A 14,119-nucleotide genomic window follows, 5' to 3' on the forward strand; every position below is an offset into this window, starting at 1 on the left:
GTGAAAAACGAAGAGGGGAAGGCAGAGAAAATTTCTACATTTCTATGTGATTTCAGCACCTAATTTGAAACTCCAACAAACCAGTAAACGCCACTCAGCCGCAGATAGTAAAGAATTTCTTTTAAAAATCAAAAGCTCCAAAGCGATGAGGACATTCCTCCGTTTTCCCTGCAACTAAATCAGGAGACGAGATGCTGCAAAATATACTAAACAAATCTCAGCTTTCCAGTAATAAATTAGGAGCTCGAACTGACGTCTAAACATTTCCATCAAGAGTAGATGCACATTTTTTCTCCTGCTGTGTGCAGTGGCTTTCCAGAGTCGGGTGGGGGGTCATCTAGGGAGAAAAAGGTCCTTTGCAAGCTGAGCGCACGAGGTGAATTTCACTTAAAACAGATTTCACTCCTCCGCACAAGCATACATGCAATGCTAATGTTTTTGTTGGAACCCCTGTGTTATTGTGCCAAATCCAAATAGCTCTGCACAGACATTTAATGATGACTTTAAGAAATGTCACAGCTTAGCATCATCTTTTTAAAAAGAAAAAACCTTTAAATATCAACTCTCTCCTGTTCAATTTTTAAAAAATCTTAACTACTCAAAAAAATAATAAAAAGACAGGCTGAACAGCAAGCAGTCACATTAAACAGTTTTACCAATGAGCTGAAGGATTCTTACAGTTCTGCAGTTCTGCGACTGTTTCATTTAGCAGCTCAGCTCCCCACAAGCGCAGTCAGAGCGTGAAAACATTTCAGAGATAACAAGTTGACTGAGAGCTGTCTCTCTGTATCTTTCACTGGGGAAATACACCTGCAGTGGGATTGTACCTGCACTGTTTAATGTATGCGTCTGCATTTGTATAAATTTCCTATGAAATATGCGATATGATGTGTTCTTGCTCACCTGCTCCCTCCCCCCGTTTTGCTCTTGCAGGCTGTCTCATCACTCTCACTTTGAGAGTGAGAGTGAGTTCTTTTGTTTTGTTTTGGTTTTTTTTGTGACAGCGATCTGGGAAATTAACAAATGTTTTTGCTGCTTGTTTCTCTTTAGTCCACCGGCGCACGGTTTTTGAGGAGCTATGAGGTTTCTGAACCACACTGACAATATCACCGCCGGTATGATGACGAGGGGTTCATATTGTGAAAATTCCCTGAATAAATTACTGTGCCCACTCTTTCTCTTATCTGGTTATGAGTGCAGTTATGACCTCAGTTTCTGGTATTTGGGATGGGTATTTCTTCAATGTAAACTTCCCAGAAATATTTCTGTGTTTGCAGGCTGTTGTTTTTTTCTGTAAGCCATGTGACCAAATTAATTTAACCCTTTTGCGCTTGGCAGGTCACCTCACATGGCTAAGGAGGACTTCATCTAGGATTTCACCTGATTGACGGAGGCAAAGAGGCAGCTTTTTCATACCTGACGGAGCTTTTGATGAGCTCTGCACTGTTAAGACTTCTGATTAACTGACTGAAATGATTATTTAGCAAACTAAGAGGGCGGGTAAAAATTGACTTGAAGTTTTAAATTTGATCATTTCACAATCCGATTTACTAGAGAATGTTTGGCAGTCACAGTTAGGCTAGATAAGCATGAAATCTGAGGAATTTGGATTGGTTTTGCTCACAGAACAGATTCAGTAAATTAATGGTAAACAGTTAAATAAGGGTGCATTTTGCAGTGACCTCAAACTGCTATTGCAGGGTGTGCAAAGACTGCAGCGACTGGGGATAATCCCACACTTTCCCCCTTCATGTTTCTCAGCAAGAGGACCCGGGCTTTCGATTCTGCGTGTATACTGATCTGACTCGGAGTGAGCAATATTGATTCCAGTTCTGTACAAATGCGACCCTGTCACCTCGCCCTTCCCTTTCCTCCTCCCTGACACACGTCATATAAACCTCTGTAGTGCACCAGTACATCAGAGGCAGGAGGTGGGGGGTAAAGGAGGGGGTTGACCTGTAATGTTCATTGAACTCCAGTCCCCTTTTTTCTGTCTGCCCAAACCTGAACAGCAAACACCTGATGAAATCTCAACTTGGGAGATACCGGGCCGACTTTGAAGTCGCAGATAAACACTTTCGCAAGGCATGTTTATGTGTGGCAGACTTTGATAATCTTTACTTCATGATGTCAACAGAACAAGTTGAAACCGCAGTGTCTCTGGAGACTCCAGAAACTGCAAAAAAACACCCCTAAAACTTCTAATTTATATAATTGCTGGAAATGTCATAAAGAGTTGGCATTTTGGCGGAAATCTCTGCATTCTTTCCGTCGCTATTGTCCTTCACAAAGTGGCACGTAAGAGTTAAAATGCCTTATCTTGATTGCTATAACGCTAATCCATTCTCAAGACTTGGCCAATTGGTGTTTTATGAGCCCATTCAACAGTTTAGTCCCGAGTTGATGTTTTACACATGAAGCCTTCAAAGAAGCGGTGTTGCTTTGTCATACTTGAAGAATTTGTCACTCACAGAACTCCCTTTGAGCTATCGGCGGTTTTTAAAAGAATTCAATACAGCGTTACCATTGAAGTGACTGGCATACCGCAGCTCCAGTACCTCCACCAGTGTGTTTCAGCACTGGTATTTTGGCTCCCAGGCCCATTGTGTATATGAAGGCAGAGGTGTGTTTTCACTGTCTCCTCCCTGGGAATTCCCCTCTGTTCCAGACTCTAACAGTCTGTTGGAGCCACAGCTGTACATATGTGTGTGTGTCAGGATGTATACACATTTTAGAGCTCAGTTATTCACATTTCAGTGTGCATAGGCATGCATTAATGTAAGTGTGCATGCTTACAGTGTGTGCGTGTGTGTGTGTGTGTTTCCTCCCTGATTCCCAGGGTTCTGCCGAGTTAAACCCTCTTAAATGTCCCCCTGGCTTTTGTCCTCACGTTTCAGCTGAATTTCCCCGCATTCATCCCACCATTCAGACTCTGTGTGTTCGAGCGCTCTGGAATGCATTGGGTTTGACAGGCGCCTGAACTGTGTGTGTGTGTGTGTGTGTGTGTGTGTGTGTGTGTGTGCATGTGTGTAAATGAGCATACAACATAAAGAAAGGAAAGTTTTTTTTTCTTTCCCCTTTTCTTTCCTCCACCTCTTTCTGTGAAGGTGACTCGGAAACACACAATCACCTCACCTTTTGCACACACACGCGCCCGCGCACGCACCACTTTTCATCTTTCTACACACACACACTCAACACCCACACACACTTCGAGTCACATGTGCTCTCACTCAAAGAGAGCTCTGCACCCACTCACCCTGACACCCACACACCACCCACACACTCACGTGCACTGCCAAATAGCTCACTCTTTACCCTCCCACTCTATCCCCTCTACACCCACCCACCCACCACCATCACCACTACTGAGCACACGCATGTATTTTACACACATAAACACACGCACACACATGCACACACACACACAAACACACAATGCTGGGCATGCGCCTGATCTGGTTTCCTCTTTTGCTTTGGAAGCGACCCGCAGTGATAAAATAAACACAAATACGTGATAATCACATTCCAGGCATTTCTCTCCTGCCGGTGGGAAGTTTCAACTGGTTTTCTGCAAGAGTTGGTTTGTGTGAGAGTGTGTTGTGTGTGTGTTGTGTGTGTGTGTGTGTGCAACCCCAGAGGAAAAAAAGGAGAAAGAAAATGAGAGAGAAAGAGAAGGAACAAAGAGATCTGGGGAGAAGTCTCACACATTCCTCACTCCTGCCAATATCCTACCAGTATTGTAGACCGTCACACAGCTCACATGCACACACACACACACACACACACACACACACACACACACACACGCGCGCGAGTGTGTGCGCGCTCGCACACACACACTATGATACAGCCAGATCTGAATAAAATCTCCCAATTTGCACTGCATCTGTGGTATCAGTCCAACACGAGCAATTCTTTTTGCAAATCACAGCATGCAACACTGAACCAAAGGAAAAACTGACAATGGCATCATCACATTAAAAAAAGAAGAAGAAAAAAAAGCAGCACTGCATGGGATTCATAAAGCCAGAAAAAGAAGTGAAAACACAAAAAATTCTTTTGAGCCCTGTGCCTCTGAATAGCAAGAAGAAAGCCATCCTACCTTGTGTTATTACTGATTTTTGTAGAAAGAGACAGAAGCAGAGAGGGAAAAAAAGAGGTTGTAATTGTGAGAATGGAGGACCTCCGTTGGAAGTAGTAGATATAGATGGGACCTACCTGAGCACATGGCCCGCATGGCACGCACACTTCCTCAGTCAACACGCTTTGTTTCTCCTCCTCCTCCTCTCTGCTGCTACATGCTTCTCCTCCATCTGTCTGTCTCACTGAGCCTCTCTTCTTGTCTTTCTCCCCCTTCCCCTCTCTCTCTCGCTTTCTCGCTCTCTCTCACTGTCACTCTCACTCTCTCTCCCTCCCTCTCATGCTCCAAAAACCCTCTCCTCTCACTCTGCTGCTCTCTTCAAACTTCTCCACTTTTCCCCCCCTAAAACAGCAGCAGCAACAGCAGCCCGTCCTTCGTTTTTCACCTTGCTCTTCTTCTTGGGCTCTTGCACCCAATAGAGTCGTTCCTCTTTATGCGAGAAGTGAGAGTGATCCATGAAGGCAGGCTGAACTAGAATGTCACTCTCCTCCCCCCATTGCTGTTTGTGTGTGTTCGTATATACTGGGTTTTTATGTGTTGCTACCTTGCCAGTTATTCACCTCCACGCATATGTCTTCAAACATTTTTCTCACTTTCCTTATTAGTCCACCTTTCCTGTCTCATACTTTTGCATGGTTTACACGCAAACACACACGCACACACACACACACACACACAATGGAGTCATATGTCAATTAACAAAGATGAATTACTGTGTGTCCGTGGTACTTTTTCTGCCGTCGAGTTCATTTCTTGCGCATATTCGTCTCAAAAGATAACACCTGCATGTGTAATTTATTCAAGCAAGAAAATCTCGGCTGCAGATTGCGAGTGAGCGTGATGGAGGAAGAACAAATGGAGATCGAAAGACAAGGGAATACAATTGGCAATACAAGCCAACAGAACCAACCCCCCCCCCCCAAAAAAACCCCCGACATGCATATCCTTGTGAGACCTCTTAAGGTATCATATGAAATCTTTGCACACATGTTGCTAGACTATGCATTTGGTTACAGATCCATAGCCCTTCTTTTTGAAGCATGGCGTTCAGATTTTAAACTAAATGTAATGCAATATTTGTTTTTGCTTGGTAAATGAAATCACATCACAAAATAAATAAATAAATTGAACTGAACTGAAAGCAACACGTACATATTTATTTTTACGTGACTATGCACAAGATGATTTGGAGAAAACACAGGCAACAATTTTAATCAGAGGCAATGCTATAGTCTGGGAAGAGCTTACATCATGAGAGCTTATAGAACTGGCCTTGTCGATTTGTGCACAAATTTAAGAGCAGATGTTAAAGATGCAAGTTTTAGAGCACAGGACTACTTTGGGCTAAAAGAGATTTAGGTTAAAACACCCCCTTCCTTATGTTTAAATCTAGTTTTTCCATATTTATCCAATACACAGTCTTTGATTTGTGAAGACAGAATGATAACTTTAAAAAAAGAACCTTGCTTTATCTGCTTTGCACCATGAATATTGTTAGAAAAACAGAGAAATTGCACTTCATTGTACACCTTTGCAGATTAACTGATTAGAAAGACAGTTCAGATTATGGCCAGATGACAGCCTTCATAGCTCCTGTACAAGCTCAGTCATCTTCCAGAGCGCTGAGCCACAACAGGCACAATGTAGCAGCACAGACTGTGTCGAGCGTTTTTCATTTATTAGCTCGCTGTGTGTGTGAGTGAGTGAACATGCTTTGGATCAGTGGTCACAAGAAGCTTTAAAGGCGTTTGCTTTATAGAAAACTGCAATGCCTTGTCCACACAAAGATCTGTAATTACTGTATGTATCTTTGAACCAGCAATTAAAGACGATGTGGGCATTCCTGATGTGAGCTAGAATATCTTGTTTCATTATACTGATTTAAAAAAAAAAAAAAAAAAATCAGTGCTGAAAATTTTGTCCAAAACTGCGTAGCTGTGAAATACTCATATGTAAACAGCATTCTTAGAGCATATGTACATAATATCTTGTGCACTTACATAATAAATAGACTGAAAATAAATAATTTTGCAATTATACAGTTGTAATTCTTTTTGGTTCTTAAACTACCTGATGTGATGGCTGACCTGACCCCACTTTACCCACACATATCACCAACTGCGTTGAATTTAAATTAGCATAATTACACACTTTTCTGAGTGATTGATTTTAACTCCGTTATTTACTGGGCACATTAAACTAGTGCCACTGTTTTTTTTGTGTGTGTGTGTTTTTGTGTGTTTGACTGTTGGGTTTTTCGGTCCTTTTGTTTTGAACTTCCATATTTCCACGAGTCCGTTTTCCAAATGCTATGAACATGAACTCCAAACAACTCCACAGTCTTGTCAAGGATGCTTTGTTAACGCCGGGATGGAAAAGGTGCCCTTTGTGAGCGACAGCCACACAGTCGTCGGTGATATCCAGCAGCCATGAGAAAGTGAGAAAACACATGGTTATTTTGACACCGCAATCAGAAATTCCAAATTTGCTTCAGTGGGATAGTGGGAATGCAAACACACCTTACCGGGCAGCGAGAGAAGGGGATGAATGTCCGTAATGTGCCGTCATCTTTTCCATTCCCCTTTCAAATATTAGCCCGTGTTTCCACTGGCTCCATAATAATACGGAAGGGAAGCTGATGGGATATCTGGGTGCATTTCCATGTGAAGGGACAGCAGTCACAGTCCAGCACTAATGTGTATGGCTTTCTGATGAACGAGGGGGGCATTTGTGTGTCTTGTCAAATGCGCTTTGTTGTTTTTCCTGCTTTTGACAGAAATTATGGCCAATGTGATGTCTCAACTGAGGGAACGTCCTCCAGCGTGCTCCATAATGTCAAATAATAACACAGATACACCCGTCCGTCTGTCACCATGGTATAAATTTTCTCTGTCTGCGACGAGAAATTAGACATGAAGGATAGAAAGTGAGTAACAAAGCAGGGCAGGTTGATTCGTAATGCTTGATTTACCCACGAGGCATGTTGCCGGCTGTCGGAGCCCACACCCGCCAACAATCAAGGCATAATAAGTGATTTCATCTTTTGCCTCTGCTTTTGTGCAGCAGATTAGAAACTCTACTGAATGACCATCCTTTGCCCACCTCTTCTTTGCATCTGCCTTCCTTTCCCTGGCCCAGCTGTGTACTGTATGTGCACGTATGAGTGTGTGTATATATGTGTGGGAGTGTGAGGGTGAAGGAGTACTCTGCGTGGGCTGAAAACAGTGCTTGGGCTTCATGTGCTTTGGTGTTAATAGGCCTTTTCTCCCCTCAGCGGGACACAGAGAGCTGTCATTTACATGGAGGTAATGGAGTGATGGAGAAGTGGATGGAATATATGTGTGGGCGATCGATGATGAGGGCCTAGCACCTAGCTCTTTCTCTCTGTCTCCCTCACTCATTTTTTCCCTACTCTTGCTTTTCTTTCTTAGCATCTTTCTCTCCTTCCCTGTCTCGATGTAAGTCTCGTTCTCTGCTTTTCTTGCATTAGTCATCAAGCAGTTGTTATGATTGCTACCAAGAGAAGAAATTCAAAGACGGGAAAGTAAACATTAAAGTCCTTGAAGATGTTGTGGATGCAAAGAATTTCTGTGTGAAGTTTAACAACGAAAGGCAACAGTAACAGAAGCAGGTTAATATTTTTAAATGTACCCGCTGGCTAATTGAATATTCTTCCACAAGATATTAACAATCATTTGGTGATCAAATAATTTTTGCCTCGTTTGGCAGTTGCTCAGTGTCAGTGGCTGAGCTTGAGCGGTGTCCAAACACATGGGAGAATCAATTCACTCTGTGGGAGAGTAAAATAGCCTGTGTGGAAGGGAAGGCACCCATCCAGCCAAGCTGCTATCTTGAATTTAGTTGTTCTGTTAAATGACACAAATTTCAGTGAAAGGATCCACTTGCTGTGTCAGTTTGAATAAAATTCGTATCATTTAACTAGATTTTTTTCCCCACAATGGGGTGAATAGGATGGATGGAAAACAGTCTTCTTTTAGCAGAAGTCTTGTGTTCTGGAGTTTTAAATCATTTATTGTATTTTCAGATTCCTGTTCATTCCTTTTATTTTTGTAGTATTCTTGTGAATTTTAGTTCTGGTAAATGTAAGCTATGTTCATTCTATAGATTACTTTTTTAGTTTTATAATGCTATTGCTCTTTGTTATTCCTGCATCCCCAGTGTTCCTCTGCATCATTTTGTCTTCTGTGTCTTGCTTTTACTTCCACACTATGATTGCTTGATTGCCTGCACCTGTGTCTTGGTTTCCTTAACTGTTTCAATTTCCCTAATCACCCTCTGTGCAAAAATAGTCCTATCTTTTGTCTCTTTAGTTCAGACTGAAAGCAGTCCAAAGGTAACTTTGAGTTACCTTTGGACCGCTTTCAGTCTGAACTAAAGACTTGTATTTTTTTTTTTTTTTTTTTTTTTGGTTATTTAAGTCTACCTCTTTGGGTCCAAGCATCTCAGAATTCTCATGTGTATATGTGAAGAAGATCTATTTTGGGGTATTTTTAGCTTTAATAATAAAGTTAGGAGACTAGAAAGGAAAGGAAGGAGAAAGTGAGAAGAAAAAGCTAAAAATGGTTTGTGGTACGCATCAACCCAAGCTTCTTCAGCACCTTTGGTACAGCTCAACCAGGTGAGCTATACCAATGCCCCCTAGTCCTCACTTTTTGACATTACACTTTGATCACAACAGGCCCTTTGGACAAGGAGGCATTTAATGGTGGCCTTTTTTTTTAATCATGAAACTCTTTTAAATTGTAGCCAATCTCATCCCTGAATATGTGACCATCATTACAGGGACTTAGCCCACTACGAAATCCCCCAACTGAAGGTGTGGTCCTGAAGGATGCCATGCCTGGCCTTCGGTGCCAATATTAGTCCACTCTTCGTCACAGTTGGGTGGTTCATAGTGCAGCTTGCAAGCCATCCACCTGCTGCAGGTGGATGGCTTGCAAGCTGCACTTGAATTCACCACCTTCTTCAAAGAGAAACCATGACTTTCAAGGTCACCATTCATTTCCAACATTTTTGTCCCCTGTGCTGCCAGGCTGTCATGTTCATAACCACCTGGAATCCCAGTCTCCTCATTACTAAGCTCTAGCCTTTCAGCGTCATCATTTACATCCAGCCCAGCATTCTTGACCCTGCCCAGCACCCCAGGTGGCTTTATGGTAGTCCCTGCACCTGGGTCAGCCCCAGCTGACAACAGGTCCATGCCTGTACCCATATCTGGGTTGATCGCCGCCAGGCCTGATCCCATCCCTGCTAAGAAGGCAGTCAATGTTAGACACAAGCATTTCCCTGGTCCCAGTTCAGTTAGCCATAGATTTTGAATGATAGTCTAATCTAGTCTATATCAGTCAATCACATTACACTGTGTATATACAAGGAATGTATAAAAACATAAATATAATACTATTAACATTCTTTCCTTTGAGCAGCTGAGCAGCTCTTTCTTTCTGGGGGAAAGAAGCAAAAAAAAAAAATCTCCATCTATCTCTGTAGGTAGAAAACGGAAATAAAAAAACTGCATTGTTTCTTCTTATGTCAACAAAACAAGTGATTTATAATTATAGAACTGTCGAGAAAACAGCTGAAAGAAAGCAAAGTAATGTTATTTCTTTACCAGAGAAATCAGATGTTGTTTGGGCGTATCATACTCTGAAGGCAGTGGGGGTTTTCGTCCAAGAAAGGTACTTTTGCTTTGCCTGTTAGCACTGAGGCGTGATACAGTTAAGAAGATGAAGGGATTGCCCATGGGAAAGTTTGGGATGGTTGTTTGTGTCATTTACTGTCACCAGAGAGTGAATGCATTTCCTTGAGTTTATTTCTATTATTACCATTTATGTTAATTAATCTTACCAGAGAAGATAAACTCGAGAATTTCCCAAAAGTGAAATGTGTTTAAAAAAAACCAAAAAAACTACATTAATCAAATTAGAAAAACAAAAACTGTAACTCAACTAAATCTTTTCCTTAAGTTTCTTCAAATATCGAAAACAAAATTTCCCTTGGAATATCAGTAATTAGATATTAGATCAACTAAACCACTTATTGCCGCTTTTCATGAAAGCCAAATGTTTGCATCCAAAAGCCTTTTAACACCTTTACATTTTTAACAACATAAATTTTAAATAATTAAAACCTTTTGCATGCAAATTTTCAGAGCAGCTTAAATAAATGTATTAATTGTGTTTGGAAACTTTGAGCATTTTAAAAAATAATGTAAAGATACATTTGTGTGGGTTTGCAGCGATGTACGTGGAGATAAAGCCACAGCTTGACAGAAAACATAACGCTGCAGGGTGTATTCTTGATAAGAGATAAACTGCAGCAGATAATGATTCCACATGCTGAACTAACAGGGGGAAGCCGAGACAAGTTTAGTATCAGGAGATACACTCGGGGGACCAGGGGGGGCTCTCCCCACCTCTTCCGAGACATCGGTGGTCCTATTAACTTGTCACTGACAGGAAACACTCACCACAAACTAACGTCTTCTTCCACCCAGATCGCACACACACACTCACACAGCTCATTGCCTTACAGGGACCACATGACTATAACAGCCATTAGTTTCTCACTTATTCATGTGCTATAACTGCCCATATAGTTGTGACAGCATCGGGGAAATACTAATGTGAAAATGTGACAAAATAATACTTAAGTGAGCACATGCATGTACGCATATGTGTGTGTGTGTGTGTGTGTGTGTGTGTGTGTGTGTGTGTGTGTGTGTGATTTCCCCATGCACCTCAAAGAGGGAATTCCCCATCAGCTTTTTGACTGCAAGGGGACTCTACTCGTGTCCCAGCAGAGAGCACACCTCTCACTCTGAGTGCTGGAAACTTTTCTGATGCTCTGCGCTCTACCTTTCAAAACTCCTTCTCATCTACATCTTTGATGACTTAATGGCGACAGTCTCAGGTTTTGCAGCCCAAACAAAACTTTTCAATTTCTCTGGGTAAATATATACAAAACATGATATTATATCACTGGCCTCCAAGTTAGTTATTCTGACTAGGCAGAATACAATACCTTCATATTGAAGGAAAAACATTTTAAATCTTTGCTTTTCTTTTCCTAAACCTTGAATACTTAAAAAAAACTAAAGACTTTTTTTGACCTTTGGTTCCTATACCTAACTCTTTTGTACAAAAAGCATCTTGCCAGCACTTGAAACTAGCTTAAGTGCAGCAGTGTAGCACTGAACAATGGGTCTACTTCATTGTAAGTAATAGTAAGTAATTATAGGTTGATTTAAAGAGAAAAACTGCATAGTTTTTCTCTTTAAATCAACCTATAATTAAAATACTCTTAAAGAGTAGACTTTATCTTTTTCATTCCGTTTCAACATTTCATTAAAAATAAATTTGTTTTAATAATTTCCATAATTTGTGACCCATTATGACATGAATGGGTTTTATTCTTTTTAAACTGCTTTACAATTTTCTTTTTAATTACTATGTGATAAATAATTCTGTACTATCACTTTTTACATTTTGCAAAACTACAGCTAAGCTATTTAAAAAAAATAAATAAATAACAGAGGGCTGGTATGATGTTGAGGGTGTTGTAATCACAGGCTGTAATCCCAACAATTGTGGAGTCAAAAGCAGGACACAGAGACCCATGACCAGTATAGTGTTTTTGCTAAAAAAGGCAAGTTATTGCTTGTTTTTCTTTTACTGTTCACAAAAATAACATAAGCAACGAATTCCTTTCAATCCTTTGCATGTGATGACTTAATTGAGAGCAGTAGCTGAGTGTTTGTTGACAGTTGGAAGCATTTTCATGTTTTGCTGACTTACAGGTTGTTTGGGGGTTCAGTCATTGTCTAGACAGTTCACAAAAAGATAGATGAGAAAATATAGTCAAGGAACTGACAGAAACAGGAGCAAAGGGCTAACATTTAGAGAGCCTGAATACTGCCCTAAGGGGGACAGCAAATGGAGGTGTAACTGGTCCTTAAATCCAATGATGCAATAAGTTGATGAGATGGCATGTGATGGGTAAACAAGAGAGCCCTAGAAGAGGCTTTCTCTATCTATAACTTCTTTGTTTTAGCATAGCTATCCCTACAGCTTACTTACTTAGCTATTCATTAAGTTTAAGTTTAACTGATAACCAGTATGTTTAGCAAACAATTTTGTGTTTACAGTTAGCTATGTACTGGAACTGCTTCTCCACACCTATTTCAATTTTCATTTTTCAGTCATTTCTATATTTGTGGCTAGCTATTTCAAAGTGTTTACCATTAGGTTTAGCAGTAATTTCAGTTCTCAATCAATTTAATCGTAATTAAAATCAGTTTCTATTTTCTTTTTTTCTAATTCGTTAAATCAAACACATTAACTGGTTACCCATGAGACATCTGTATTCTGTATTTATTACATAAATGCAGTGGTTGGGAATCACTGCTGTAACAGAGCAGTATTCCAGTATTCCATTAGATTTACAGACTGTATCTACAGTAGACAAACAAACAAAAACTGATAGATACACAAAAAAATTCTATTGAGTTTGTTATTTTTTTCGACATAAGTTGTGGCTGATTTATGAATATTTCGGGACAGGCCAGCTAGAAAGTTGTGTACCGTGTGACAGAGACTCAAGTGTCCTTGTCCCTGCTGATCCATAAGCACATTATGATGCAGCTAGTTGAACCTTCACCGCTCTGATGGGAAAAGCACTAGAGAAAAGTCAATGAGATGTTCTGTCATTTTAGGGCAGGATACAGAGAGACATTATAGAGATGAGTGACATTTTAATTCACATAAGTGGATGTGAAGTTTTTGCAGATGTAAACACCTCAAAATTTTGATTCAGTGGGAGAAGCAGACAAGTGTTAATCCGTCAAACAAGCATTTTAGCTGTTTTCTTTAAGGATTTCATGTTCAGTAAAATGCTTTTTAAAATCTGCTGTTATTTTTATGTCTATTTAAGAAATTTCTCTTTTTATATTTGATGAAAAGAAAGTTATGGAAATAGATCAGAGATAGAGGGGGCTGGGAGGAAAGAAGGTGGATAGTTTAGACTGCTGTCACAATTTATCAGCCTCTTTCTGCTCTACCCTCAAAAGAATGGAATCACAGGGCTACTGATTACTGTCATCCCAAGCCTTTCCATGTTGTCTGCAGTGAGTCTGGATCATTGGTGGGGAACCCTGCTTCTCCAATTACATTACTTGTCAGAGACACAGTTTACCCATGTGATTAACATGTACTTTGCATTTGTTTGTCTAAGTGCATGTGTGTGGGAGAGAGAATAACCATTACATAAATGCATAGGTGTGCAGGTGGACAGGTGTGAGTGTTACCGTTGTGGGAATTCCCCAACCTGAATCCTGTCAGCTATTTGTGGGTCAACTGCTTTAGCCTGAAGCGAAGGAAAAACTGTGTTCTTCACCACAGTGGCATTTAGCTCACTTAGTTGTAAACAAAGCTACATGTTTGGAGCCACAAAAATGCTCTAGATTTCTAAATGTTTTGGACAGTGTAAGAGCTTATTGAGAAAACAGAAGATGAAAGACTTCCACTTTATCCATAAGGTCGATGAATTATAACTAAAATTAAAATTTCAGTATTTGTAAAAGTAATATTTGTACTTCTACTTAAGTACAGAATGTCTGTACTTCTGTAAACTCTGTTTTTTACTTTTAGCATCTACTTTTTACATCACACCGTGCATTTCAGGACTATCAAATATGAAAAGTTTGTTTAGAGAGTCAAACAGGAGCTGGTACTTACATTTATATTGCTGCTGATCTTATGAAGTGATGATTTTCGCCCATATAATCTGACAAAAACGATCCTGTCAATAAATGAGAGAAGGTATGTGCATGCTGGTCACCAGTGTTTGGCTTCTATTTACTAACTTCTGGATCCCGCCTGCCTTTTAATGTCCTGTGACGTCAGATGCTACCGTTCTAAAGATGCATCCCAAATAGCAACAACTTCGGGCCGATCC

The 14,119-nt window shown here is 40.5% G+C and overlaps 2 long non-coding RNA genes across 5 annotated transcripts in view; both read right to left on the reverse strand.

Annotated features, from left to right (window-relative positions):
• LOC102076187 (uncharacterized) overlaps positions 1 to 4,393 on the reverse strand; it is a 56,959-nt gene extending 52,566 nt beyond the window's left edge. For 2 of the 3 annotated variants that reach the window (XR_003216652.1, XR_003216654.1), the window contains exon 1: positions 4,222 to 4,393. This is a non-coding gene — a long non-coding RNA (uncharacterized LOC102076187). Of the gene's footprint in view, positions 1 to 4,105; positions 4,118 to 4,221 lie in introns of all 3 variants that reach the window. The other variant, XR_003216653.1, reaches the window with a different exon arrangement.
• Positions 4,394 to 5,224: 831 nt separating this feature from the next.
• LOC109197688 (uncharacterized) lies at positions 5,225 to 14,005 on the reverse strand. Of its 2 annotated transcripts, none has more exons than XR_002058809.2 (3): positions 13,900 to 14,005; positions 6,669 to 7,037; positions 5,225 to 6,528 (listed from the first exon to the last, which is right to left on the reverse strand). It is a non-coding gene; the product is annotated as an uncharacterized LOC109197688 (long non-coding RNA). The 2 variants fall into 2 exon arrangements; XR_002058808.2 differs by having other exon boundaries at positions 6,664 to 7,037.
• Positions 14,006 to 14,119: the final 114 nt, after the last annotated feature.

Source organism: Oreochromis niloticus, linkage group LG16, assembly GCF_001858045.2.
Source record: "Oreochromis niloticus isolate F11D_XX linkage group LG16, O_niloticus_UMD_NMBU, whole genome shotgun sequence".
NCBI lineage: Eukaryota > Metazoa > Chordata > Actinopteri > Cichliformes > Cichlidae > Oreochromis > Oreochromis niloticus.